Genomic DNA, 27521 nt, shown 5'->3' with positions numbered 1-27521 from the left:
CACAGGAGCCAAAATTTTAACCCACGACCTCTTGACTGTGTGAAAACGTGCTAACCGCAAGTCAACCATGCTGTCCTCTTTATTTATACGTATATGCTAACCACTCCTTCTCAATGCTGCTCCTTTGGAGTAATACTATTCCAAAAATGTTGGTCAAAAGTTGCAATTGCATTGCATTGCCTTGCTTTGCATTGCAGTTACCAATACATGGAATTATGTCAAAAGGCCATTTCTACTGACATGCAATCAGAGCAACAATAAAAAAAAAAAGAAGTGTAATTATAATGTAATTAATGTGTTATAAAATGACTTTTGCTGTTGCACGTGATGTGCATGGACAAACAAGACAATCTTGTCCAAACACAAACACAATTGACACCCAGCTAGCAAAGCAAAGGGAGAACATTTAAATTCATCATAGGAGGTTTGAACCTAGGACACCTTGACTTTGAGGCAGACAGGCCAGCCACTGATATAAAGTGCTGCTCACTTTGGGACATATTTTTCTGATATCAACCCAAATTGTTAAAAACCTCGGTCCATTACTCCACTATTACATCACAGTCATTTGTATTGACATGCGGGGAAAAAAAGAAAGTAATTACTGTGTAATTAACATGTTACAAGCGTGTAATTACGCACTCTTTTAAACGTGACTTTCGCCGCTGCATGCAAGGATGTGCAAACAGCCCTCCTTGTCCAAACACACACAAGCACGCACACACTTGCCACCAATATTCACATATTCACGCGGCAACCTCGTACCAAAGCAAGCTTTGAGGGGGCTAATCTGCGCCTGGGTGCCGTCTCTTGTCAAGTTCAAGAGGGTTAACAAATCTTTACCTCGGCGACAACCCTCCTCTTCCCCCCTTTTCATGTCCACATTTGTTCGCTGTATGTCCAAAAATCTACAGAGGCCCGTCCCGGCCCAGTTGGGATTGCTCGAGCTGAAGAGCTGGAGGCTTTTCAGTGGCTGGCATCTGTTGTTCCCCTTCCCAGAGCTGCTGGCAGTCAGTTAATGGCCATGCTTGGGACGCTGAGAGCGCAGGGAGGGGTGTGTGTGTGTATGTGTGTGGGGTGGGAGTGGGGGCGGGGGGAGGTGGGGGGCAGTGGCTGATTTCCCCATAGCCACCACACCGATTCCCGGCACGCCACCGGCAGCTGCAGACGAGCCACCGGCGGCTAGGAACATCGGGGCCTAATGCGCCGCTTCTTCTGAGAGTTGGGGGCGTGCAGATGTTCGTCGTCATCATAACTCCACACTGTCAAGATTGTCCTCTGATTTGAGGCAATGTTGGGCAATTTTTATGGATTTGCCACCTAAACGGCGACATGATTAAAATGACATTTGGTGGCTGGCTGCTCATCACGACAACAATTAGAGAAGACAAGCTCAAGCTCCCCCCACTGGCGCCAAGATGGCACGCCGTGCTTTAACTTTCAAATTTTGCAAGCGTCAACAAGTTGCCCAGAATTCCACAGCTCTGACCGATGTGCACTGGTGTGAAGTACAAATACTTTATTAACGTGGTTCAGCAGATTTGACCCAATTATGTACTTTAATTCCATATTTATTTTTCTGACCACTTGTTACAAAGAGACAACTGTAGTTTCTATGAAAAATGAGTTTTTATTACTTATTTCAACCTTCGAGGATGACGGCAACGTAGACAAGATGTGAATAGAGAAAGGTCAAGTTAACCGTGATTGAGATTGATAATGGAGTTACTTTCAAATTGTTTGATGTTGTCAGCTGTGCCAGCTGACTAACTGAAGAGAAGAAGTATGTCAGAGTGCAAGCTAACTAGCTAGCTAACAATGCAACGTAAATGCGCCAATGACGAAAGCTGATGCGACTGGAGGTGCTTAACATATTCGTTCCCAGCCATTTTCAGTGAAGCAACCCCCTTCGCTCCCGGCTGTTTTACTGATTTTGCAAGGCCCACAGAATATTGTGTTCTATTGCTATAAAAACATGGAACCTACCAAAAAAAAGATTAGAGACTCTTCTTTCATCAGATAAAAAAATCAGTTTTGAACTGTGGGAAAATCAGCTTATTTGTAACATGGCCCTGGTTGATCTCTTATACTCTACTGCCACCTGCTGGCCATTTTTGTAATTACTACCATTGCTTCACCAGTTCTCTGCAGTTCAGAGAATGCATCAAAGCCTTCTTGTATGCTCTAGCATAAAAAAAAAACATGTTAAAATTTGGGACACTTAAAACATTTAAAATGGAATGTGCAAATGAGTTAAGTTCTTATATGGTCGAGGAGAGGGCGACTCGTGATGGGGGTCACATGGCCTGTTTTAGCACCGCCCCGAAAATCTGGAAAACTGACATTGTGAAAAACTGTATCTCCACAATTAAGTGCTATAGTTCTCAGTCTCAGTAAATAATTGTCTTCAAACATGTATGACGTTTTCAGAAAACAATCTCAGAACTTAATTTACAGGGTCTCAGATACTTATGTCAATAAGCTAAAGCGGTACTTGGATTTTTACCAGAGTCTTAATTTGAGTTTGAGAGTACGTATGCCACCTCTGACCAACTTCCGGATCTTACATGTTATTATCGCAGGTTGTGCGGGGCCTGCCTTGGCTGGCATCTGCATAATAGTGGAGGGAGTTTTTTTTTTTTTTTGTGCTACAGTTTAATCAGCGTGGCACGACTCTAGAGAGCGGGGCTGGATACGTTATCAACCGAGGAGGAAGTTCAAATGAAGCCGGATAAATAAATGAAGGCCTTGATGATTAGCTGTCACATAAGCAATTAAAACGACTGGAAATTATTCATTCCCTTCCCAGGCAGGTGCGGCCGGCGATTGTCGCGGGTAATTGTCAAAATGGAAACAATTTGTTTTGATGAAGCTTCCATATGCTTATGAAACATTCATAAAATAACTCAAAGTCGTCTCCTAATGGAGTCCCGTATAGTATCAAGGGGCTCATCTTTTTTTTCTGCAGGTATGAAACCGCTTTCATTTACAAGTGGCCACCAGCTCAAAAAAAAAAAAAAACATAAAACACCATCACATCTCCTTTTTTTGTTTTTCTATGTGTGCGAATTATTAATTGTGACTGTCATGGCCGCCTGACAATCTCAACAAACAGCCGCCTCAGAAAAAAACACATTTGACAGCTCCGGACCCCCAGCAAAATTCCCAGGGTGACTTTGTCCTTGACACATCCTTAATGACGCTCATCTCGACGATTGTAAATACATTATCATATCAGATCACGTCTGTGTTGCAATCATCACCTCCATTTCCTTTTTAATTAAACAGCAGCGATGACACCACATCTGTCAGAAAGGGAAGTGAGACTTTTTTTGAAAATCGGTGTGAACTCGCGGCAAACAATAGAGAGGGGAAGAGAGAAAAAAAAAAACGGCGTTTGAAAAATAACACGCTCCGTCTCCTCCTTGCCCCCTCGTCGTCTTGTGCTTCCGTCTCGTCGCTCTCACCCCCGTCTCTTCTCCCGCCACTTGAAAGGCAGGGTAATGAGACAGCTCGAGAGTGAGGCGAGGTGTCCGCCGAGCATCAGTTGCGCGCGTGCAGAAGTGAAAATTTACTGCGAACGAGATGGCGGCGGCGGCGATGGCGGCGATGGCGGAGGCTGGCATCAGCAGGGCCCTGGCGTAAATTCATTTTCATTCAGATTAGCGTGCGTTTTACGCCGTCCACAAAAACATTTGGCCCTCATGCAGTTTTTTTTTCTCCTTCCTGATGCGGTGTCGTGATTTGCCAGGTTACGTTATTAACCCTCCGTGCTCTATGGTGGACATTTGTGTTTACATTGCTTCCTTTTTTTCATCATTTTAGCTGAGTTGATACAAATGTTCTGTGTTAAGAAAAATTGTAATATAACATATTTTACTTTTTATTTCAATTTTTTGTTTTTTTCTGGATTTTAAAAACATTTAATTTACAAAAATACATTGATTTTGCATGTCAAATGTAAAAATACTGATTGTTAAAATACGTTCACAAATGTATTGTAATTTCACAAATATTTGTCTGTTATTTAATGGATTCAATTGTAAAATTAAACTTTAAAACCCTAAAAAAAAAAATGGAAAAAAAAATATTTACTGAGAAATTAACAGTAATAATTTTACCATAATGTCTTTTTGAATTGACAATTTTTTTTAAAGTGAAAACTAATTCTGTAATGTCCTATAGATGGTAGCATTCATTGTATTAAAACCGAATGAGATATACACTGTTAAAAATTAAGTTAATTTCAGGTGGGGTGCCAGAATAAGACTGTGAAATAACTTTCTCGTAAAAAAAACATGGTAATTTTCCATAATGAAAGTACAGTTTTTAACTGTAATTTTAACAAGATTGTTTGTAAGGTTGGGGTGGGGATTTTGGGCAAATTTTATCATTTGAAACTTTAGCTCTGTAAAACATATCAGTCATAAAATGTTTACATAAAATTACACCTTTTAGCTCTATCATGACCACTTTTGGCCAATTAAAACCGAAGAAAACTTCATTTTTGAAATTATTTGCTATATCATCATACAATTTGGGCAAAAATAGGTTTCATTCTACTCACCACTTGAAATTTGTATCTTTTTTCATTTTCTACCAGATTAGCCCTAAATCATGTTAATTAACAGCCTCAAACCGTAAAAAAAAATCCTAAAAATTACACACTCAAGACGGAACAAACTGAAAGGGTAATAAAATCGAACAAGTCCTGATGGCTAAGCTATTAACACGTCACGGCCGCTTTAAACAGGCCGTAGCCAATGGCGGAGGTGTCAGCTACATGACATATGACGCCACTTAATGGGCCCGAATACGACAGACGACAGGAATTAAAGCTCCAACTATCTTCGCTGGGCCATTATTCAGCAGGCCGGTAAATAAAATGCCGCCGTTTAAATCTATGCAAAACATATTTCCCACCCCATGTGCGTTTATAGCGCCTATTTACACGTTCTTGGTGCCATTATTAAAATGATTTCTGTGTTGCTTGTTGGCGTTTACAACGTACGGAGGATATTAGGACCACGCTGAAAGGGGGAAATGATATTGCAGCAAAAAAGTTGTCATCTTGAAATATGTAGGAAGAGGGTTCGAATTAGGATTAGGGATAGTGGCAAAATTGTCGGAACATTCCATCCCAGCAACAAATCAAAGCTGACGTAATGATAGCCAAAGTGATTTCGACAACATGGGCAAGAAAAAAAACTTTTTCAATGATGTGTTCAATGTTGCCCCACTAGTCAAAGCACGTTATTTTGATTGAAATTGTGTTGATGGGAAAAAAATGAAACAGATGAATCCTCCCATTTTCATCCACTTCAGGGTGCAGCCATTTTGACGTTATACCGCCCCCTGCTGCTGAATGGTATTGACGTCAGAGTGCCCAATCCAAAACTATTATAAACTCGCTTTGAGGGCGATACACTCTAAAAACAGTTGGGTCAAAAATGGACCGATCCTCAACTTGGGTCAATTTGACACAACAACCTAGAAAGTTGAGTCAAAATGACCCATAGAGTGGATTGGTCCATTTTTGATTCATAATTGGGTTACTTTTGACCCAACTGTTTTTAGAGTGTATCATGGCAAAATGGCTGCACCATTGGATGAAAATGGGTTGATTGAAAAGGAAAAGGCCATCCTAAATTTAGTCATTCCTAAATATTCTTGTCAAACTTTACATTGGGCTAGTTTGACCCTACATAACAAGGTTTCCACTCTAAACATGTACTCATCATGAAGATATTTTTTAAAAGTTTCTTTGTGTGTTTTAACACCCCCCCCACCCCCGCACCCCTCCTTTCAAAGCTCTTGCAAAAAAAGAAAGAAAAAAAAAGTCAGCATTATGAAATAAAGAGTGCTCCCACTGGTGAGACCATAAAGGCCGTGCGTCGGACTGCCAAGTCAGCGCTTTTGACAGGATAAGACCATGCTAACCTATTGAAAAAGGCTTGAGCCACACAGCCCAAATCGGCACACGCACAGTATGTTGCTGGTGGAGCCAGCGCGGCAGCTTAGCAGTCTTAACAGAGAATGCGCCACTTATCATCATCGGCATCCAGCGCCCACAACACTCCAGCATGAAGAGGCTCTCGCGCTAAGCCGGTTAAAATAACACGAGACAATGCATCAACAACGGCTTCCTCTTCTCGTTTGATGCCTGCTTAATTCCGACGCCACAATGCCCCCCCCAACACCACCAGCACCCCCACCAACCCCAATCCCGTTCTGGTGCTCGACCAGAGGACCGGCATGAGGCGCCGTCCATCTCCCCTTCACATCAGAGGCAGCCGGAGGAGCCCCCTGATACTGTGTGGGCCCGGCTGATAAAGGCCTTATTTCAGGGTCTTCCAGTGAGGGGGCCGGATTCAACTCCCCAAGCTGGGGGACGGTTAAGGCGGGATGCTGGAATAGCGCGCTCGGCGCTCAAACACAGGCAGGCTAAAAGCAGTCTTGTATAAAGTACCTGAAAGTGATACTCGAGTACAAGTATTTTCACAGAAAGTAACTTTGGTAGAAGTTTTGAGTAAAAGTCCTAAAGTATCCGACATTTTCTGTACTGGGTTTTAAAAATATTGAATAATCGATATTGAATCAATTTTCCGTTTCGAGCCTGATATAGATTCATAATACCATTATTTTAATATCTCTTTTTGCCAGAAATTCATAAGAAAATAGTATTTTAAAGGCCGACATTTTTTTGGTATCTTACTGTTTTCTTGAAATTTACTGTTCATATGAATTTAAATGTATTTTCTTACATTTATGAAAGACCTGACTTGTCTCACTTCAGAATCTTTTTTAATGTATATTTACAATTATTGAATTAGAATTATGAAAATATTTTCATTTCATCTTTACTGATGAAAATGTTTGTGCAACACTTAAGTGATTATAACGTGTGTTAGTTACTGCCTTCACAAAATTGAATTTGGATTTTAATGTTTGTGGAGTTTTTCCATTTAGAAGAATCGATGTTAAATAATTAATGATTATCGGATTGTGAAGTGAAGCTAATCGAATCGGGGGGGAAAAGCGAAATCGAAACTGAACTTTTTTTTTTTTAATCGAATCAATTGAGGAAATTTTAATCGATACCCAGCCCTAGTACTTAAGTTTAATAAGTCATTTTTCAGATATTGAATGTATTTTTGTTGAAAGTCACCTTTATTTTATTTGGTTTACTGCTGAGGTGTACAATAATTAAAGGACTGAAAAGTGGGCATTGCTCATGGGAAATTATACAACATTATTCATCCATTTTGCAAGTCAGAAACCGCTGCTTTTCACGAAACCAACCCATATTTTACTGCTGACTACTAAAGATCAGGAAAAAAAAGTAGAAACAACCTATTTCTGGTGTAAGAAAAGAATGTTTTGTTTCTTTCCATGGGTTTCGGTGCTTATACCAAAGAACAAACAATCCTGTGGGTCTTAGCCAGAATCTTCAAAAATTGCTGGAAGGATGGAGAACTCTGCTTCGATTACGTACGTGAAGTACTTGTACCCGGAAACATTACAGTACCGTCTAAAAGTGTGGGAAGACGTGCGGGAGTGGCCGGACAGGCGGAAAGACACTGATAAGCCCTCAGCGTGCATATGACGCCTTTAAGCTGGAAATTGGACAGTTTAAAAGTTCAATCTCTTTTGCCCACTTTCTCCTGGGCGAGCTGACACATGAGTGAGGTCCCATTACCGCAGCCGGGGCCCCCCGAAACGATAGCCATTGACCGGGCAGGCGGACCCTCGTCAGGCTCTTTACCTTGAGACTCGTCCGCCGCTTGACACGACCTTTGAACCCGGGGAGCACAGCTGTCAAATGTCTCTCCCCCATTCTGTCACTCCCACTTTTGGAGACACACACACGAGTTCTGGAAAGAAACACACACACATGCACACAGAGGATTTTGTTACATTGAAGCTTTAAGTTACATGTTTTTTTTTTTAACACTGTTTAGTAAAAGTTCACACAAAATGTGTTTCCGCTGAACTTTTTTGAGTGTTGCACCATGGAGGAAAGAAACCTGTGGTGGGATATGGATAAATTTGATTAAATTGAGGAAATACGCAGTGAAAATTAAGAAATAAAATCAACCTTTGCAATGCAAAATACCTCATCAAGAATTAGAATGTACAACAGCATCTTAAAATTTTAGAATGATACGCTAAATGTGCTCATCCAGGATTTTAGTTGTTTTGTTGTTGACCGTTCCAAATTTGTCATTTATCACAAAATAATGCTTGAATATTAATGACTAAATTTGTAGGTGATTTTTCACTACTTTTTCTTTTAATATGGGGATTAATACATTTTACAAAAAATTCAGAGAATAAACATTTCAATGTAGCAAATATTAAAGAAAAGGTGAAAAACAGAATAAACTGTATTACAAGAATGAGGTTGTACTTTCACGAGAAAAAAAATGAACACAATAAAAACATGTATGGCAAAAACAAAATGGAGAAAAAATGGATCAATTAAATGTACTGTAATGCCCTCGCCTGTGGGGCAAGGAGAGCCACAGTAGCTGATGCACTTATTTATTGAATGGGACAAACGCACAAATGGAAAATGAAAACACGACACTCCGGACATCACTGAGGAAGCCACGCCCCTTAAAGGCACACAACCAACATACAAATACTGTAATACAGTATACTAAATAAACCCATTTGATTATGTTTTTATACAATAGTGCTTTTTTTCTCTTTTCTTTCTCATTTTTGTTTAAATGGAATTTCAATTCATTTCAATGCAAAAAAAATATTTGACATATTAGGGAACTAGAAAAGTAAATTGAGTTTTAAGCTTGGTCATAAAACAATACAATTTTTGTCCTCACATTTCTTTTTTGAACAATTGTGACTTTATTCTGGTAACATAATTTTTTTTTTTTTATCTCAGAGCATTTTGGTTTTCTCAGTTTTGAGTTTTCCCTATTTTTCTCTTTGTCTTTTTTTCAATACAACTCTTTCCTTACATAATTTGTTCTACTGGATGTTTATCTTTTCTTTTGAAACAATATTTCTCTTCTAGCCATAACATTGCACATTTTTGTTGTTCCTCTTTTTGCATAACAACGTATTCGTTTCTAGTCACATGGACACTTCTGTTTTTACTATCCGTATTTCAACAAATATGACTTGACTTTATTCTCATAACATTATGGCTTCTTTTTCATATAGTATCCGACCTCAGTTATGTAATATTCCATAAAACTTTTAAATCAAACTTTTCTCATAGTATGATGACATCGCAAGGTGCTGACACGAGTAAGTTCCCATGACAGGTGACCCCAAACAATACCTACATATGCTTTTGCACATTTTTCAACATTTTTCTATATTTTAGCATAACCAACGCATGAATTGTAACAATAAAATTCTAAACATAGGCGAGCATTGTATGGTTAAGGTGTTTCTCAAAGCCTTGGCAGAGGTATGCGCTGTACTTTGACGCCTGGTGTTGCAAATCTACATTCTGTTGGCACGTATGTGATCATATTTTAAAGGAATCTAACATGCATATGGATCGGCATCTTTGTTTTTTTTTGTGTGTGCGTGTCTTCATGAATACTACATCTTGTATGCATTACATGCAAGGGGAGGAGAGGAAAGGAGAGAATCATCTAGAATTAGTAACATTTTCAGCGGTGAGAAAAGAGGAAAAAATCAACATAAATATCATTGTTGATGTGAAATCTACATGTGCATGATTGTGTTTTGCTGTGCGTGTGTGTGTGCGTGTTAGAGGCTCACTTTGCAAAGTGTTGTTAGCAGGAATTGACTGTGACAGGAGCACCACCAACTGGTCAGGAGGCGCCTCTCCACCCGCGAAGCCTGCCTGCCGTCTGCTCCCCTCTGATGTGCAACCGGGAGATTAGTCACATGCATCCACTTGCAACCTCTACATTTAAACAGTCTTGATTTATTCTTATCTGATCTGAAAAACAAGCAATGTTCTTTTTCTCCCCCCCCCCCCCCCCCTCTCTCTTTCTCTCTCCCTCTTCTTCTTCACCTCAAAACCCCCTCGGTGAGGTTGAATTCACGGTATCCATCATCATGCATCTTTAATGACGTCAGGCCAGGAGCATGGGGTAAAATCACAGTAGTGGCCTGAGGCTAAAACCAGCTAAAATGAGGTTCCTCTTACCCCCTTCCCACGCAGGCAAGAGCTCGCGCGCGGGGCCGAGAGGGAGGGTACGGCGCACCCATCGATCGACCGGGGCGGCTGGCAAGCCACTCGGAGGGCTTGATGGATACATTTGGGCCATAAAAAAAAAAAAAAAAGACAAAATCTCAATCGGTACAGCGGTGGGGTCCGAGCCAGGAGCTGCCGGGACAGAAGGGTGACAAACGACGGACGCCTTGATTTATGCGACGTTGTGCACGACTGGCTAGAGGACAATCTCCCCTCACCATCTTTTGGTTTTACTCTAAGAGGCCTTTGGAGACTTTCACACAGACGTGAGAGAGAGAGAGGGGAAAAAAAGATACAATCTGCCTAATTCAAAACACTTGTCAGACAGGGAGACTGTATGAACTGCTATTAGGGCCACACTGAAATAAAACATGTAGGCCACAGTATTACGAGAATAAAGTCAAATTATTATCACAAAGAAGGGAAAATGGAAGGAGAATGTTACAGACTAATAGTGGGAGAAAAGTCATAATCACCGTGGTGGTGAAAAAAAAATGGTTTTATGAAGTGCAATTACTGTATGTGTTGAAGGATTCTTCTCGTAGAGTACACTTAAAATTAGAAGAAGAAAAAAGTTGGGGGAACTATGCCTTTAAGGGGCGTGGCCTAGCCAATGAAGTTGGGTTGGCCATTTACTCCAGTCTCTACATCATATTTTTCCTACAAGTATGTACGAGCATAGTTTGTTCTGTTTTTCATCTTTTCTTTCATATTTGTAACATTTGTTGTTCCTTTTAATATTAGAATTGTATTTTTGTTTATATCACCAATGCATACTCAGAGGATAATGACTTAACATTCAATTTTTTTTCTTTATTCAATTTTTTCCCGTCTCCATTTGTTTTGGGAATGATGACATTCAATCTTGAAATTCATCCCTTAGCATTACAAATTTTGTCTCACAACATAACTTTTCTTATGACTCATTTATTCTCGTAACTTCATTTTGAGTTTATTCGTAAGTTTATTCCTCTAACATTGTCTTTCATCTCTACATGTTAGTACTTTAATCTTGTGAACTACGACCTTTTTTCCCCCCTATAACAGTACAAATTTTCTTTTACTAAATTTTATCTTATCTTGTCAGGTTGCAACAACCATTTTTCGTAACATTAAAACCTTTTCCTCGTTTTATTCTTGTAACATTTTTACGCTTGTGTGGGGAATTTTGATGATTTTTTTGGGTTGCATTACAAAGGTTTTTTTGGGGGAAAATCACGACTCCATTCAAAAAGCCCATTCTCATAATACTATTTTTTTTCCCATAACGTTACATTTTCGTTTGCAACATGACTACTTCATTCTCATATTAGGACTTTTTTCTTCGATATTACCAGTATAAATTGTTTTGATATGATTTTCTCAAAACATAACAAGTTTGTTTCTGAAAACATTGCAAGTTTTTGTCGTTAAGTGACAACTTCTTTCTTGCTATACAACTCTTTACTCTTGTACTTTCCAACTATTTACACAGTACATTTTTCTTTCCTTAAAATTAAGTTTTTATCTCGCAACTGCTTTATTTTCACTATTCTCATGACATTGCAACAGTTTTGTTCCTTCCATGACTGACTAATTTATTCTTATAACATGTTGACTTTATTTATCACAGTATTATGACTTTTTTTCTTGTAACATTACAAATGTATTCTTGTGACATTAAGACTTTATTACCCTCATCATTTTATGATCCTTTTTTTTTAATATATACTGTATTTACTTTGGAGCGTTGCCCTTCTACGCCTTTGTATGCTGTAGTTTTGGCCTTCACAGCATAATTGCATTAGTCAGAGCACATGTTAAAAGTGAACTTGGAAAAAAAACGGAATATTTTCGCATGGTAGAAAAGGGACGTGGACTTAAGCTCTGTGCAATTACATACAGTGACCCTGGAACAAATAAGTCAAATATAGCTCAGGGCCAAATCGCATTTCATGTCGCGGGCGAGCCAAACAAAAGAGCGAGCAATAAAATGAAAAAAATAAAAAAGGATCCGCCTGCATTTGGAAGTTGTTTCCTGTAAAAAAAAGTGGATGATCGCGCGAGTGTGGCTTGGAAACATCTTTCAGTTGCCGAGCCCCCAGCCTTGACCCGGCGGGTCAAAGCCAGTCAGGCTCTTCCTGTCTGTGGCTTTTCCCAGGATCCCCTGCCTGTCGGCGTGTCAGCACCTCTGCTGTCTCCTCACCAGCTCAGGATGTTGCTTTTGCCTTCCAAGAGTTTCCTGAAACCGGAGGAAAAGAAAGAAAAAAAAGACTGGTTTCCATTCCGTGCGAGAGGGGGTCAGCTGGTGCGCAAAAATGGAGAGAAAAAACGAAGAAAAAAACGGCATTAAAAAAATGTCCGTTTTGTATATTTGACTCAATTTTACAAAGCGGCTGGCCTCTGACTGGCGTCTATTTGTGGATGTGAGGATGCATTAGCCTGTGGGGAATGAGAAGTGCATCGAGAGAAGAGGGTAAACACTCCAGTCCCGCCTTCTCCTTCTTTCTTTTTCCCACACTGCAATTTTTTTTTTTTGAATTGGCAAAAATAGATGATTTTCCTGGAGCATTGCTGGGGTGTTTTCAATTAAGACACAGGGTCATTTGCCTAATTAGAGGGCGTGATGGACAGCGCAGAAATGGGCCACACACCATTTAAAAGTTGCTTTGTGCAGGTACTCCACATGACAAGGTTGCACCCCTGGCTACAGACGTCCTGATTACTTTCTTGTCTCCATGGCATTTTTTCGCACGCTGAAAGCCACAAAAGCCACAAACGGCGTGGTTTACACTCATTTCAAAAAAGCCTTTCTACGCCGTGTGACTCCTTCAAGCTCGTCACTGACTTTTTCATACTATTGTGGCTTTTTTCTCGTCACTTTTTTCTTGTTATTCTCATGATAATACAACGTTTTCCTCATATGACTCATTCAATTAAAAAAATATTTTTTTTTACATTTTTTCTCATAGCAATACAACTAATACAACTTTTTTCTTGTTACGTTTTTGTTTTTTAACGGCAATAATGCAATTTTATTATTCTTTAACTTTAATTCTCAATACCAAATTTTTTTTTCAACTTCTGTAATGTTACAACTTACTTAGACCGATATGCTTTTTTCAGGACCGATACCGATTATTAGTAGTCAAGGAGGCCGATAACCGATATTTGTAGCCGATATTCATTTTCAGTAAAAAAAAATAAAAAAAAACCTGTGGTGGGGGGTATTGGCGTCAACCTTTACTCTGTTGTGATGTCTTAAATTATTCTTGGACATCTTTTAAAATTTCTAACAAAACGTTCAGGGAGCTCCCAAGGTTATTACTGCGTCTATATAATAATATAATTGGAAACTTAAGCAAGGAAATGCCATAGCTCTTTATTGCTTTCTACAGTAAATATTTTTTTTCCCCAATCCCGTTCAAATTTTTAAAATACCTGAAATCTTAAAAATTTCACTTTCTTTGGTTTAGAAGGTTCCCAGGGTCAGTAGCATCTCTTATGTATAAAAATTAACTGAACATTTAAATAAATAGCTCTCTGAGGTTAAAATTGTTTTAGATTTACCTTATATCGGTCATCAGATTTAAAAAAAGGCTGATACTGATATTCGTCAAAATGCCCAATATCGCATAATATTACTACTTTTTTTTTCACCATTGTGCACGTAGTCAACAATGACAAGGTTGCACCCCTGACTACAGTTTTTTTATTTTTTTTTATTCTTGTAACCTTTTTCTTGTGAGATTCTGATATTTTAACGGCAAGTTTTCTTCTTATTTAACTTTAATTCTCATCACATCACTTTTTTCCCCCCAACTTTTGTCATGTTACAACTTCTTTTTGTATGACGTTGATATCGTAATATTACTACTTTTTTTCCTCACCACTGTGCAGGTAGTCGTCAATGACAAGGTTGCACCCCTGGCTACAGATGTCCTGATTACTTTCTTGTCTCCATCCTCAAATGGCATTTTACCACCCCGAAAGCTAAGAAAGCCAAAATCGGTTTATGCTCAATTTTTTTTTTTTTAAAAAAAAGCACAATTTCATAATCAGGATCAAGTTAGCGGCGCACACCTTCGTCTCAACTTTTTTGATACCAAGTCGGACGCTTGGAAAAAAAAAACATCCTCCCCGGCCGGCCCCTGCAGTCAAGCAGTACACCCGTAAGTCCTATTCCCCCGCCGAGCAGCCCAAAGTGTACGTGTGTATAAATGGAAGGCCTGTCATTTCACATTCATTAAAAGTGAAGTTCCAAAATTAATAATGTAAAAATATGGGTTTTAATTAGTCTTCTATTCTGCCCAATGTACTTAAATTGGATCATCCGGTCCCCGATGCCCTTTCACTTAATAAAGAATTAGCCTGTGATGTTCTCAGCTTGACAGGTAGGATAAAGTGGAGGGGGGGGGGAATGGCGGCTGTTATATAAAGGATATATCCGTTTGTACGTAATTTGCAGCTTAGTCAATTTGACAGGGGGGAGGCGCCCGGCCATGGATCTCGTGCAGGTTTAATGCATTTCTATCATGTTATGGCGTGACCACGCCATTGCCTTGCCAAATAATTAGTGACATTAATCCAATTTGATTGGCCATCTCCGGCAAGCTTAGCTGCGCCTCCTTAGACAAGGTGGCTGCAAAGTGCTTTTTCCATGCGCGTGGCAATACGTTCACTTCCAACGCAAAAGCCAGCGTGATTAGATTTTGGGGGAGGCCACGGGTTTCATTTTAGAACTTCTCATAATATTGTAACATAACCATTCATTTTCATTTAATAACTTTACCGTCATACCATGATGACTTCATTGTTGAATTGGGGCATTGAAATGAAATACGATTTGATGTATATCTCGATGCATGGGGTGTGATATGGATGATTCGTTTTAAAGTGACATGACTTGATCCGGCTTGATTCTGTGGGATTCCGATTCGATTCGGTACGGCTCAGTTGAAGAGAATATGACGCAATGAGTTTTTTTTTTCCAATATGAATGAACTTGTCAGTACTGTAAATGTGGCATTCTTTTAAAGAATATTTATAAATATATTAGGGGTGTGCATCTCCTCAATAAAAGACGGTTCGAAACATACATTAAGTATCTCAATATATTTTAAAGTGTAATTTTATATGTCACGGTTCATTATTAGCACACATTTTACAATCCACCAATTTTTATATCACTTTTTTACATTATAAAGACAAGCAAAATTTTGGAGTAGTGTGCCTTCAGTGAAGTATGCCGTTGTGCTGCAATATGCGGGCAGCTCTTAGCTTTACTAAAATATTCAGCCAGACTTTACATAATTATATAGTTTAAACGATTTTTTGTTGTTATTGTTTAAATATACACTGCAAGTTCTCTTGTTTTATGTGTCAGTTTCATAGCAAACCTCAGCTGGGAGTAACAAACCGCTTGAAGCAAGCACACTTTCCCCCTCAACACTCTTCGATTACTCACCGATACACAGCACCGATACCCATCATACTTTGGATATAAGAAGGTTCATTAAACGTAATGCCAAAAAAATAGTGACCAAAGATCTTCCTTTCTGGTATCAGCCTGATACAGATACCTGGTATCAGTCCCTACTTTTAACTTCAAATATGCGTGTGAAAAGGTAAAACTTTTTTTTTTCTTAAAAAAAAAAAAGTCTCAATGTTCAAAATGTGTATTTCATTCTTTAAAAAAGAAATGAAAGTGGACAGAAAGAAGTGAAACATAACAACATTAGAATTTTGGGGGGGGTTGGAGTTTTGTCCACTAAAAACATTATTAGATAAATCTACGTAGGCAATTTTTCAAATATTTTTGGGTGCAAGTGCTTTTCAGACAATTACTTCTGGACTATACATGAGACACTTTAGATAAAATAACATCTTTGACTGGTGAACACAAAGCTTTGTGCATCTTCTTTAAGGTTACAGACGGGGGGTGTTGGTGGGGGTTGAAAGGAGACTTCAGTTGATAGCATATGGCATCCATGAGTGATCCGTACATGGCGTGGCCATATAGTGTCGTTTGTGTGCGCCTGAGTGGGTGTTGTCGCGCTATTCGCAGGCAACGAGCCCAGACAGCCCTCGCCAGCCTCTTCCTGGTTTCTCCCGCTCCCCTCGCGCGGGACAGGCACAGCTGTCAGATCAAAATCAATCGCATTTTAAAGGACGTGCGAGCTAAATATTTCATTCTTGCCTTGGGAACCAATTAAGTGCTACATATGAAGTCAGGAGGACTGGTTGAGCCGCAGTCGTACTGGTGCGTACCAGCTGCTCCATTGCTTACACCAGGACCCCCCCCAACACACACACACACACACACCGTGCACCCCTCCCCATGCAAATGTGTCAGTGTGAACGCTCCACTTCAATTACCTAGTGATGTTTTAAAAATGCACCAAAGCCAGACTGGCAGTCCGGAAATTGGAGGGGATCCACCCCAGGTATGTTGTTTATTTAGTTGTTGTCTGTTTTGCTGGCTGTAACCCATTTGCCCTCATTGCAGATGTGAAGGATGGCAGCGCTATAGGGGGCCGGGTGGAGGTGGGCGGTGGGGAGTGGGGGGGCCTTCAAAGTGCCATGTGTCAGCGAACGCCTCACACCGCATGGCGGGGACGACTGGCGTCTCCTCGCCAAAATGTGACCGCCGCCTGCCTCGCCGTCTGCCCTCGCGCCGTGACCTCCGCCAAGGAGATGATGTTGTTAGCAGATTAGCCACTTCCATAAAAGAGGAAAGAGTGGAGAGTAAACCTAATATTCACCCCTAGGAGGAATCTGTTACATTTGGGGGGGACGGAATAAATTGGTTGCGGTATTAATTTTTTGTTGTGACTTGTTAATATTGCAAGTAATTTACAACTAATATCTGAATAATAACATTTTTATTTAGTCTATTGCCTTTTTAGGGTTACATAAAAAAATCATACTCATATTTCCGATCTTTTCATTACAATGTTTTTCTAATAGATGATATGTGCAAATTTGTCCACAAATATTCCATCTTAACCATTATGAGTTTGAATAATAAAAATGTAAAATTTGTTTGGTCAACTAAGAAAATACTCCAATGCCCCAATAGACTATGACTATAAATGGGTAGTTCTAACTACCACCATGATGATGGAAATTACAATACAGTAGAATAATAGGCCTAAATGTTCATCAAAAACAAGATAGATTTTATTCCTAATAAATATTTCTAATAATATTGTAAGTCAATGCAACAATATTCAGTTTGAACAATAACATTACATTAAAATAGCTAAACTGTACTTGATTTAATTAAAAAGTATTGCAGAATTGCATACGGTAGGTTCAATTTAAATAAGTGCCAAATGTTTAAAAACAAACCATATTTAGTTATTTAATGTAAATGTATTGTACTTAAGTTAAAGACAACTTAACTGCAAATGTACTTTAACTTGTATTTCCCTCCATTAGTAGATTAAATATTTTCATTAACTCTAATGTTTGATTGTTTAAAAAAATAAAAATAAAAACTGTCGCGATGCACTTAAAAAAAAAAAATACATAATTTTTTTGTGATTCTCTAGCATACCACTAGAGGGCTTCATATCAATCCATTCATCCATCTAAACCGCTTATGAGTCTGAATAATAAAACTAACACGCAACTTTCTAGGCATATAGAAGTTGTTGCATTTCAAATATATTTATAGCTGTTCAGATTGTTCTACTATAGAGACACTTTTCTATAAATTTTTATTCATTTTTATGAAGCTATTTATTTCATCGTTTTTATGTGAAAAATTGTGAATGCATAAGTATTCTAAGATGGCAAAATGTGCAATATATTCAGTTTTGACTCCAACAAACAATTAAGATATACTTAACCCCTTATATACTTTTCCCATTTTTTTTTTTAATTTTCTTCATGTATTATTTAAAAAAAAAAAAAACTGTCAATTCACAAGTGCCCGAAGCTGGCAAAATGTGGAATATATTCCGTTGACTGCAATAAAGTAGTGCTAACTTTAACTTTTACTTAGCATTGCCTACTAAATTCACATGGGAACATCTTGCCTTCCGCGTCCTTCTCACAGCGTGAAGGTCACGACAAGCTGTGCGTGTGCATCGGATCAGAAGGATGCAAGTCGTACCAGGAAGGTTAAAGCGTGTACATGTGTGAGGCAGCAGGGAGAAGGGAGGGAGGAGCTTAACTACAGCGTGCGTAAGAAGGTGTCTGAAGTGGTGAGGGGTAAAAAGGAAAATGTGAGAGTGAGCAAAAAGAAGAAAAAACAATAAAAATAAAGTTAGAGAAACACAAAAGCAGAACGGAGACAAAGTGAGAGACGGCGCAAAAAGCAAACGGCGGCGCGAGGGCGAGCGTGAGGGAGTGAGAGAGCGGGAGAGCGGGCGAGCGAGGGAGTATGATTGATAACGGTGCTGACAGAAGCCCTCTGGCCATGCTCTCTGTGGCAGTTTGGGGAGACGGGGGCCTCCCCGCGTGAGAGCGAGCTGCCCCCTCGCCACCGTCCCGCCACACACTCCACATCTGGTGGGATCGCCCACGCTGGGTCAGAGGTCGCGGCACCACAGGGGCTACTTTTTGGACTCGGGTGAAACGCGAGGCCTAAACACTCCCCAAATAAAATATACCGACACTAACCGAAGGTGAAAAAAGTACAGCTTTTTTTTTTTTGTGTGTGCAGGTGACATACAAAAAGCTAAAAATAAAAAAAACAAGGCTAAAGCTGAGATTTGTGTGTGTGTGTAAGAGACAACACTGACGAATTAGGAATAAATAATGAAGTAGCTCAGGGACTTGGTTTGTGATAGCGCGAGGGCCCATCAACAGAGAACACTAATACTTTTGAATGCTATGCCGTTTGATGTTGATCAAGTTCAACTCGGCTGACAGGCCCGAGAAGACTGCGGGGAGCACTGGGACCCTCCGACACACATGCGCCCGCACACAAAACCTACTCAGACAGGTGAAAGAGAAGGCGCGGGACAATAGCACTTACACACAGACACACCTACACACACTTCCTGGCACCACCCACACTCTTATTCCGACAGTTATTTAAGTTCAAGTAAGAAGAAGTAAGCCTAATACGTGTATACTCAGAGGCTTTCCATTCAACTTTACTGACTTCAAGGAACGCACACTGACTAGTACGTGGTCAGCCATTTTGGTTCTAAGGCCCACTTACCACATACGGTTGCTACTTCTTGAAAGTCTCAACCGGCCCATATCGTCATAGGTCATGAGAAAGACAAAATATTCTGAACAGCTCTCAGTGTGATCCAGTTCAATATGAACCTTAAAAAATATTAAGGTTTGGTTGCACACGTGGTACTGTCGACAAAGTGTTACCTAGCTTAAAGGGATACTTGACTCATTGAGCCGTTTTCAACAGTAAAAAGTTACTATTTTGTCCAGAAGGAATTTGATAACGTCATTATTTTTCATGTGGAATTAATACCTTTAAAAACGAAATTGTCCACTTGCTGTCGACTGAAGATGACATCGCATGTGCTGAGGAAGTAGGTAACGACCAATCACAGCTCAGTTTGATGACCAAACCCAGAAAACGGGTGAGCCATGATTGGTCGTTAACAACTTCCTCAGCACAGGTGATGTCACCTTCATTATCAAATTCATTCTGGACAAAATACAAACTTGTCACTGATGAAAATGGCTCAAATGAGTCAAGCATCCCTTAAAAATAAAAACTAGATAACATTTGCAGAAACAGAAAACTTGACACAAAGGACTAGATTAAAACTAAAACTAAAACTAAAAAATGTTAGCAAAAACTAAATGGAATTACTTTGAATAGTCAAAATGATTCAGAAACTGGCTTTTGCGTGTTGACACTGCGTTTTCATGGCCAGGCATTCTCAGCACAGCACGTCGGCCATGTTTGTGGAATGCATTGAAGCAGGATTCTAATTTTCTCAGTGAAAAAAAAACATCTGGTTTGGGCTATTTCATCCACATTATCACTCTAAATACTTTGTAGCAGGGAGATTTAATTGGAGCGAAATCTTGAGAGAATTTAGAAGAATTTCATTAAAAATATGAAAAAGTATTTACTGTATTTTTCGGACTTTAAATCACTGCGGAATATAAATCGCACCACTCAAAAAAAAAAAAAGCATCATTAAGAAGGAAAAATATAAGTTGCTCTGGAGTACAGTTTTTGTTTTGTTTTTTTAGAAATGCATTTTATAGGAACTGAGACATGTCGCTCATTAATTCAGATTTTCTCAATTGGTAATTTTTTTTTGTTTTGGCTATTTTATCCACATCATCCTTTCAAATACATTGTAACAGGAATATCCATCTGGATCCTAATCTCTGGAAAATGCCATTCCATCAAAAGACTTTAATAGATATGTGACAGAAAAAGGCCAAATTTCTGATGATGGGACAACTCAAGGAATTTCTACATGACTTTTTTATAAGCTATGACGACAACATTTTTGCATTTTTTCGGCACGAGACGAAATTTTTCGCACAGGCCATTTCAGCGGAGTGTGTTTAAGCAGCATTTCCTCAAACATGAATCACGCCTGTCCAATTTGTGTGTATGAACGCTGATGGCATGTCGCCGTTCCTCCCTGGCTGGGGTCATTTTGAAAGTGTCACCATTTAACCGTGAGGTAAGGGGAGGGGTTACAGGGTGTGTGTGTGGAAGGGGGGGGTTGGGTCTCCTTACCTCCAGCGTTGGCCCGTGCGGGCAGCGTTGAGGTGTGTGGAGAGCGTGGCCTCATTATGAAGGAGATAAAGACCGTTAAGGCTGTTTGGTCTTGGGCCGGCTCCAGCCCCTATGGTGAAACACACCTGCTCCCCTCTTTAAAAAGCCCTGCTCCAGTTTAGCTCTTGGCCACGGACGAGTAATGACCTATCCAGGGGGCCGTAACGCCCGCTTCGTTTAGCCTGTCGTTAAGACCCAGAGTCAGCAGCATACTGCGGCACATTGCCGTGCCAAAACTCAGTACAGGGTGTCCTTGCCAAAAGAGCCCACATCAAGCCTACGCCGCTAGAATACGGATAAGCAAACTGGCTAAAAAGCTAATGAATTGCGAGGATGCAAGGTTCTCTTTGAACACTCAAAGTGTGTTACCACCTTCTACTAAAAAAATGGAGGATGACTGTCCCAAGTCAGGTTTCCATCCAATTGCTTCAAATTTTTTATGTGAATTTACTGTAAATGCGCAAAACGGACATGCGACTTATGCCCGTTTCAATGTGTTCATCTTTTGCGAATACTAAGAGAGGACCCCGCCGCTGTAGGTGGCGCTATACACCGAAGAGATGTGATGCACCAGTAATTTTAAAAGAAGAAGACGACGACCAGGAAGCAACTGCCGTGCGATGACGTCGTATGAGTTTGCTTTTTTTAATTCTTGATAAACCGTAGCATTTCTTTGCTGTTTTACATCTAAATTAGCGTTACTATTCACTTTTTTAATTAATTCCAAAAATATTTCTGTTTCGTCGTTCCCCCCAAACATACCTTACTTTATCGTCTGACATTGCTTTGTGAATACAAACGTGCGACGTATATCCGGTCTCGCCATAATGTATTGAAATTTACATTTTGACTATGGAAACTTTTTTTTGCAATTTTGGGCCCTTTTTTCAAATTTCTAGCATTTCCAGTTCCAGTTTTATTTTCACTTTTCTTGAAAATTCGAATAAAAAGGGTGACTGGAAACCCAACTTTAGACACATTCATAGGCCAGGTTGACACCGTTACATTTACTTCAGTATCCTTTTGGATAAATTGTACATGACGTCAGGATACGGTAGTTTACTTTTTTCTTGAGTGTTTTTTTTAAATAGTAGTTTTACTCTGTCGCATTGAGCTACAATCCACTAATCTTTTATTTCAATTACTGCTTACGCAACTTGTTTTGGATTGTCAGAAAGTCTTCTGCCTCTGTTACTGTCACATGACTCATCACAAGTGTTTCACCAAATCCAGCGTAACCACTAGAGTCGTTAACCGCTATTTCAGCAATCAAACGGCGACAGGAAGTCACATGATCAGCCACAAAGTCAAGTTTTCAAAGTGACTCATTTACATGAAGCATGGCATAAAACCGTACATCATTTTCTCAGTACTTGAGCAGTTTATTCACTGAATACTCTAATTCAAGTAATTATTTGGAGTAACTACTTCATCATTTTAATCTGAGTCATAAGTAGGGGTGTCCAAACTACGGCCCCGATCATAATGACGTAAAGACATCTTTGAAAATTGTCTGGCCTCTGTGGCGATTGCCCTTGTTTTGGTTTTTGAATGTGGTGATGTGATTCGGCAGCTGTCCAGTACAGGAGTGGATCTATTTTTGTGAAACCGGGCTGCTGGCCAGACCAAAATCTGGAAAAATCATTTAGCGCCTTTAACAGAAAGCTGTGAAGTAACAATTTCAAAATTACCGTAATACTGTATATAAAAACATACATAACTGCTTTGAGTGTTTAAAAAAAAAATATATATATATATGAAAAAGTCCAAGAATTTCAAAGTGGCCCTTGCATCCTCTTCTTCATATAAGTTTGAGTACAATTTATTTTCTAGTCTACCCACCTCTGGACGCAACGTCTGTCAGCTTTGACAGCATGAGTGGATCAGAAAAAAAAACGGGCCCTTGTGCGTTGGCCAATCGGAGGGAAGCCCGCTCATGGGCTCGCTAATTAGAGAACATAAAGTTGCAGCTTGACACCGCTTGGGCTGCCATTGTTGTCCCGTCTTTGTTGTCGCCGAGGACACCGGCACGTAGAAAAACGTACGGCGTGGAGGCCCCCGTCGAAAGATCTCCCCGTTCTGTTTTCATCAAAGAGTTTCTTTGGCACTACACGGCAGCGTGGGTATGCTAATGTGTTGTGCTGCCTGGAAAGCTGTCAAAAAGCTCCCACCTTGGATGAGAGAGCGCCGTAATTCAACCGGGCTCCTGTCTTGTGCGCGTTCAGGTCTCCTCATTATGCCGCTTTGCAGGGTAATGGCGTCTCGCGCCGTTTTATCTGTCAGCTCGCTGCAAACTATAGTTTTTTTAGCCGCCTATAGTCGATGCTAACATCAAAGGCGTGGGAAGGAGAAGGGGGGGGGGGGGGGATTGTCGCGTTAAAATAAAAAAAATAAAAAGGGAAACACTCCCGGTAGGCAAAAATTGAATGTCTTGTGTGCATTGAGAATAGATTTGCTGCTTCGCTGTGGACGCGTTTGTTCTCGGGTAAACAGCGAGTATTGTTTGGGTGTAACTGTCAGACCAAGCACCCCCCCCCCCCCCCCCCGTGAGAGCGGGTTTGTTCGCAAAGCGGGGAAGCACGGCGGCACACATTCTCGGTGTCTGATCAACAGGGATTCAAGTTGACGCTGACAACGCTGCGTGCGGCACGTGTCAGCAGGCAGAGGGCCGCGTGACGCCACCATTTCATACGCGACACTTTTGCTCTGGTCTTCCCTTTTTGACTTAGAGTGCCCCAACTTACAAGTTTCTCAAGTTACAAGCCCATCACTTGGTAGATTTTTGCTTAGTGTTGCGAGCTAAATTTTTGACTACGGTATGAGAGAACTGCTGCCTCAACTATAAATTGCAATGTAGCACAATGAAATTCTCTTAATTGCAAAGGGTGCAATTTGGTGGGAAAAAAAAAACGTTTCATTTTGGTAGGTAGGCTTTATTTTATTTTTTTCAAACATTTAAGTTTATTTATTTATTTAGATAGTGCTCAAAGAAATGTAGTCCGCATTTACATAGTTTAATGAAACATGAACATTTGCAATAACAGATTTGATTAAAAAAAAATCGTAATCTGAATTATGACGTACTGATTTATGTTTATGTCACATTTGTTTTGGTAGAATTTTGTGAAATTGCCAAAGTGAACGCGTAAAAAGTTGAACTGAAGTAGATAAATAAACTCTCTTTCATATGAATTCACGTTTCAGTTTAGACCAAAACAAAACATTTTAGACAAATCGGATATTATTTATTGTAATACAGTAAGTGTTTGTAAGACAAAAAAGAAAAACGGAAAATGAGACGGTCGCCTGTGTAATATTTTACAATGCCGTGCTATTTTCTTCATCAAAAGCATGAAACCAAAAATTGTGTTTTTATTATTGGGGAGCTGGAACAGTTTAATGGCATTTCAATACATTGCAACGTGGAAAACGGATTGGATATACAAGTAAATTGAGTTACAAGTTTGGTCACTGAATGAATTTAACTTGTAAGTTGAGGCACAACTGTTGTCTGTCTGACACCTTGTCACCTTTATTTGGCCAAGTGGGACTTTTACACCCCCACCGGGTGCTGACAGATTTGTGAATATCCATCCATTTTCTTTAGCACTTGTCCTCATTAGGGTCGCGCGTGAGCTCGAGGCCACCCAGCTGATTTTGGGGCGAGAGGCGAGATGCACCCTGGACTAGTCATCTGCCAACTGACAAGCCATTCACACCTATGGACTATTTAGAGTCTATCAATTAACCTAGCATGGATGTTTTTGGAAGGAGGGGGGAATAAAAATGAATGCTTATCTTATCTGTCAATCAAAAGTAAGCATTAATATCTTTCTAAATTAGTTTTTTATACAGCTCTCAGATTGTGCTTGCTGTGTGTATATCGAAAAGTTATTTTAGTATTTATTGAGATTTTTATTTTATTTTATTTATCTACTCTTTACTAATTATGGTTAATGTTGGTGCAAGTTCATCCATATCATTCATCCAACTCATTTGCAGAAGCAATATTGAGCAAAGACTATTTAGAAAGATTTCTTCTAAAAAACAAAAAAAAACAACTTTGAACGTAATTGGTAGAAATTGGACATGATTTACTCGAAAAATTAAAGAATACCCAAGTGGAATTTAAACAGTGACACCCAAAGTGTAGTACGTATCACTTCTAATGTTACATGAAATAATCACTGATTAAATAAAAATAATGTTTAAAGAATTTAAAACGTATAATCATTCAAACATATCAAAATGTAGTAGCCTTGTTTAAAAAAAATTGTTACATCCAGTTCCAATTTTGTTTTTAGGTATTAATGCTCTTTGGCCTACTACTACCCACTTTATTTTAAATAATGGTCATTACAGTGAAGACTGAAAAATCCAAATAATTGAAAAATAATTTTAAAAGTTACATAACATTTTAACTCATTTTAGTGGAGCAAGTTTGTGTTGTTAGCTATTATTGTGGAATTTGTTTTGGCAGGATTCTCTATTTTCTCCACTTGTCAAAAATACTTTTTTATCCACATTACCTGCAATATCCTACTGTATTCTACTTTTTGAAGAATTTTAGTAAGATTTCATACTAAGTTTTAAAACGATATGGTCCAACTCCGACGGTTACTTGTAAAAATGCGTAGGTGTGAGGCGCACCCAACTGCGTGGCAGATGTGCGAACCACGAAGCCACCGTGCTGCACAGATTTGTGGATATGCGTCTGTTTATTGCAAGTGCTTGTAGGAGTGGATGCGGTGGCGTGGGTGGTGGTGTTCTTTTTAGAAGACGCGCGTAGAGCAAATTAAAACTCACCGCAGGAAACGAGCGCCCTTGGCACTCCTCCTCCCAAGCAGCTGCACACACCCCGACCATCATCTGCCATTTTGACACATCCACGGGGCGTAGCAGGCAGCGACGAGGGGTGGGTGGGGGGATAGGGTGGTGGGAAGTTGGCAAAGGTGCCAACGTGGCACCCGCGGCTGCGAGCGTCGCCGGGCCGCAGCCTCCAGCCAAACAGGTGTGTGACATCGTGCCGCCGGTTCCTCTTCGGGGGCCCGGGGAGCAGGCGGCGGGGACCCTGGCGGGGACTGCGTGCTGCAGGAAACAAAGGGAGGTTAGGTGTGTGCCTGACAAGCTCATTGATAACATTCGGGACAGCAGCCCTGAAGTGGATGGCAAATTGCCTCTAATGTTTCCTGGAGATCACGGGCCAAAGTCAGGTGCTGGGCGCTAAATGGCCTCATTAGTTATGATTCTTCTCCATTTTTCTTTTTTTTTGTTTTTTGTGGTGGAGAGACTTTTTGCAACACCCAATCACACACCCCAACCAGGTAAACCTAACATGTCAGCATAACTTGGTTATAAATGAGTCCATATGCTCAGACCTCCACTTTGTATCTACTGTAACAAATGGCTATTTTAAGTTAGGAAAGTTAGAGTATGTCTCCATGACCAAGCATATTTTGAAAACATACAGTAGCCTACATAACAAAGTACGTATTAAATCACCACTCAAAGTATCTAATGCATGTTAGCAACTTAGCACGGTGGTGCCCAGTACTACTGTTAATATGGCCAATAATCTGTAAAATGTATTGAAAAAAGCTTATATTCAGTTAGTTTTAGTTTGGGGAAAGGCACAAATGTTGTTAGCACAAGCGTGTCCGAGTTCCATTCCCAATATAGGTGGTTAGCAACTACAAGCTACGGCTAGCGCTAGCATGCTAACACAAACAATTCAACTGACTTACCATTCCGACTTCGTTTCACTCACGTGGGCTACAACGACGTTAACAGCATAGATAGGCGTACTAGACAATCAGTACAAGTCAGGAACTGTGCAAAAATAGAAGTTTTAAAACGGCCCTCTAGCAGGCTCTATATGCTGGTTCTCTCAAGCACAGCGCCATATTGTGGAGTGTGGCACCTGCCATTATAAAGAGGGAATAATAATAACAACAATAATAATAAGTCACATGATATTTGAAATTGCATTATATTTTGGATATATAAAATCTATTAAAAAATAAAACATATTAGAGTAAATGAAGCACCTTTTTCGTCTTTATTTCTGGCAGTATGGCGGTGTCCCAATTTCGTAGATTCTGTCCCGCAAAAACCGAATTTGACGGACACATGACATAACTTCCAGCGCAACTCGACCGCACACCGGTGTCCAAAGGTTCGGCAACACGTTCCAAGTGCGCATCGGTTCATTCCGACCGTTAGGGGAAAATTCAACATGTTGCTCAAATTTGCCGTTCGGAAATTGAGACTGCACCAAATACAAAAACATAGTGCTGGTCCGGACGAGTGTTGTTCAAAAGGAAGTGAAGTGATCCTTCACTGAAGATTCGTTCTTCCAGTCTTCACGAGTGACCAATGAGCAGCCAGCGTCAGATGGGGACGGGACTGAACATACTGACTTTCACTATTAGTGTTCGCGATAGCGCCAGTGAGGGAACGTCCCATTCGCAAACGATTCAGTAAGTGAACATGCTGCCATTTCCCGTCATCAAACGATTCAGAGAGTGAGTGTAATCTTTTGAACAAGTATTTTCAAAGAATGAATTCTAATGATTCAGTTAGAACTGTCGTGCCCATCACTACTCCGAA

The 27521-nt window shown here is 40.0% G+C and overlaps 1 protein-coding gene across 13 annotated transcripts in view; it reads right to left on the bottom strand.

Annotated features, from left to right (window-relative positions):
• Positions 1-26807, bottom strand: part of LOC144061098 (methylated-DNA--protein-cysteine methyltransferase-like) — a 237800-nt gene extending 210993 nt beyond the window's left edge. For 11 of the 13 annotated variants that reach the window (XM_077581193.1, XM_077581192.1, XM_077581191.1 and 8 more), the window contains exons 1-4: positions 26657-26807; positions 25719-26000; positions 9763-12425; positions 7766-7874 (exon numbers count right to left, since the gene is read on the bottom strand). The gene's annotated coding sequence lies outside the window, so the exon portion shown is untranslated. The remainder of the gene's footprint in view (positions 1-7765; positions 7875-9762; positions 12426-25718; positions 26001-26656) is intronic. The other 2 variants (XM_077581199.1, XM_077581201.1) reach the window with 2 other exon arrangements.
• Positions 26808-27521: the final 714 nt, after the last annotated feature.

The sequence above is a fragment of the Vanacampus margaritifer genome, chromosome 12 (assembly GCF_051991255.1).
Source record: "Vanacampus margaritifer isolate UIUO_Vmar chromosome 12, RoL_Vmar_1.0, whole genome shotgun sequence".
Lineage (NCBI taxonomy): Eukaryota > Metazoa > Chordata > Actinopteri > Syngnathiformes > Syngnathidae > Vanacampus > Vanacampus margaritifer.
The sequence above is the reverse complement of the archived record's forward strand: the minus strand, read 5'-3'. Positions and strand labels throughout refer to the sequence as shown.